The sequence below is a fragment of the Phalacrocorax carbo genome, chromosome 15 (genome assembly GCF_963921805.1).
Source record: "Phalacrocorax carbo chromosome 15, bPhaCar2.1, whole genome shotgun sequence".
NCBI classification, from domain to species: Eukaryota; Metazoa; Chordata; class Aves; order Suliformes; family Phalacrocoracidae; genus Phalacrocorax; species Phalacrocorax carbo.
This window is the reverse complement of record NC_087527.1, coordinates 3,126,416-3,129,332: the sequence shown is the minus strand read 5'-3', so window position 1 is coordinate 3,129,332 and position 2,917 is coordinate 3,126,416. Positions and strand designations below refer to the sequence as shown.

The window sequence follows — 2,917 nt, the reverse complement described above, 5'->3', positions numbered from 1 at the left end:
ATAGAATAGATCCTGAGGTGGTGGTTGCTAAGGGGTAAGAGGTAGAGAACGAGTCCTTAAGAAGGACAAATGAAATGTTCATTTGTGGGTTTTTGGACAAAGTACAAAATCTGGATTTGGTTTTCTTATCTCAGGGCCACCACAGAAATTAGTAATCTCTGAGTAATGGAGAGAAGTGTGGCCATGATTCATCTCTCTCCCCATTATTAAAACTCCCTCCTTTGATAATTTCCTATGTTCGTATCCTCTTCAATCTGTCTCTGACTTCAGTCTTCCTTGCTGTTCAGCACCATGAGCCACTGCAAAAAACTTTAGGACTGGTAGTCTGGAGTTCTCTGGAGAGATGTTGTTAGGTCCCAGCTTCAATGGAGGAACCAGGAAGCCTGGGCAATGGCATCTCTCCTGCATTCAGCTGTGAGACATTGCCCCAAATGCCTCCTGTCATCTCAGCAGACCCCATCCTTTTTGCTTTAATTGATTCTGTCTGGCTTTAATTTGATGTGAGAATAGACCTCCCACTGTGAGCACTTGAGTCTGTTTTGTGCAAGGAGAGTTAGAGGCTGGGTGTAGCTGTGGTCAGAGGCAGGGTTATTTTATTGTAATAGGGAGACAAGGATGTTTTTGGGAGGACCACTGAATTCTGTAAACCCATTAACAATTGAAATGAGGCTTTTCACTTCCATACTGGGTTTGTGGGAAGTGCTTGTACACCAACTTGAAAGCAAAGAACTGTAATAACAATTTTACATTAGAACCATGTGTAGGGTTTCCTGAAGAAGTCTAGAGTCCTGTTGTGTTGGCTCCATGCAAGTGTGCAGCAGGAGACAATCCAGGTGAGTTGGCTATCTGAATGGGCGAGGAGGGGATTTGGAGGCAAGGAAAAGGGAACAGCTTTGGCTGTGGTCATCTAACTGTATGATGGCAGAGATGAGAATAAATAGGGAAGTTGAAAAGGAAACCTCCATTGTGAGTCTGGTGAGCCAAAGTCTAAACAGTTGTTGAGCTTGTTTTATCAAATCAAAATATTATGGTTCAGCGGTGTGTTGACTTGAGTCGGTGTTTGTCTAGGCTGACACAGTGTTGTAGAAACGTTCAGGTTTGAGGGTACTGTATCCCCTGCCACTGGAGGGGTCAGGATCTCTGCTGTCTCTCCTAAGACATAGGAGAGGGGTGCTGTAGCTTGTTGTGTTAAGGGGAGGCTGGATGAGAGCAATCTATTTCCGATGGCTTGGTTTTTGAGTCTTCAGGTATTTTAAGGCCTCTTCAAAGCTGCTCTACGGCCCTGTTCAGTCTGATTAAATGTGCTGCTGCTTGGACCACAAATAAGGGTTTTAAGTCAAATGGGAAGATTTTTGAGGGGAAAATAGATGAATAAGTATTCAGAGTTAATTATCTGCAAATTCCTGAAATGGCTTCAGTAATAAAATATGGATATGTATGCACTTACTCATATCATGCCATTAGCGGTTTGTGCTTCTGTGTCAGGCGATAGTGTGCTGTGAAAGGTTGCTATGCATAAAAGTAAGAAGATATTCCAAAATATAGAATTATTGCCTGACATCACTGATGGTCCAGGTCTTTGAAGAGGTGATCTGATTGAGGTGGTCTTCCAAAAGTATCTTGCTTGAAAACATCGCGGGTGTGGTGAGGTGCTAAGCACAGAACAAGTGAAGACATTGATGTTAGGCTAGAATAGGACTCCATGTAGCTCCCAACCTCACCCACATCTCTCCCAGACACAACTCCTAGTGGTAACCGAGACCTTATTGTTCTACAAACAGATTTGTTCTTATCTGGTGGTTTTGTTCACAGTATAATAGAAATTGCAGACAAGAATACCATGTAGTTGCTTTTGCTTGAAGTATTTCCTTGTTCCCTTCCCTGTATCAGAAATCCTCCTATTTTTTAACTTATTGTTTAGCCATTCCACCTGATCCTTCCATATTTCCATATTTCAAGGAGATTTACCCAAATGGCATGTTTCCATGGCTGATATGCAGCAATAATGCAGGGTTAATACCTAATTAGTTCCCAGGGACATTGAGCTTTTCATGGATATTCAGTAACAAAAGCAACAACAAACAAGCTGAATTCCTGGGCCTTAATTCATTGGGGAGGAGGAAATAGGAACCTAAAACTGCAGGAATTATTCAGTGCAGTATGAAAGCTTAGTTATTTCTCTCATGAAGCTCAGAGGATGCTATAGCAGCTGACAGGGAAAATATAACCTCCTCCCCCTTCCCTCCCTCCCTTCAGGGGGACTGTATATGTGTCTGTGTTTGCAGCCCTGACATCTCCAAACAGGAAAATTCCTAGTTCTGCAACACACTTTAAATAGGTCCTTGCCAATTCCCCTCCCTGCTGCAACCCCCAGTCAGCCCGACCCTGGTTTTTTGACATTCAGCCATACCTGATCAGTTGTATCCTGAGCAGCTGGATGTGATCAGAGCTGGCCTTCCACCTCACAGGATGGCGAGCATATGGGCCCGCGGGCTCCAGCCATAATGTTCCTGAGCACTGAGCTTGTCTGCCTGTGGCTACAGAGGGTTTTTTTCCCCTCTCAAGCAACTGCAAATAAACCTTTCTGATAAGTAACAGGAAAACAAACAGGCCCTTTGGCTCTGTAGGCAGTGAGAAGGAGGGAGGAAAAAAACCAAAGCCAATAACAAAATCTTTGCTGTGTTTAGGCAGCATGCAGAGCACTTCAGAGTGCCTTCAGGAAGGAGGAACTGTGTCTGCCCTCAGCCAAAGACAGAGCTTTTCTCGGAGCAGAAATGGCTTGTTTCAGGGTGATTAGCCCTCAGTGCTTTACAGTCAGGCCCTGGTGTGGGAGCTCCAGGGGATGGAGAAGGTTTGACTCAGAGAAGAACAGCCCTGGAGATTGTCTAGACCAACAAAATGGAGGTTTTGAGCTGAC

At 44.3% G+C, this 2,917-nt stretch overlaps 1 long non-coding RNA gene across 1 annotated transcript; it reads right to left on the bottom strand.

Moving 5' to 3' along the window:
- Positions 1-576: 576 nt before the first annotated feature.
- LOC135315773 (uncharacterized) lies at positions 577-2,575 on the bottom strand. Its single transcript, XR_010375266.1, has 2 exons — positions 2,411-2,575; positions 577-1,652 (listed from the first exon to the last, which is right to left on the bottom strand). It is a non-coding gene; the product is annotated as an uncharacterized LOC135315773 (long non-coding RNA).
- Between the last annotated feature and the right edge of the window lie 342 nt (positions 2,576-2,917).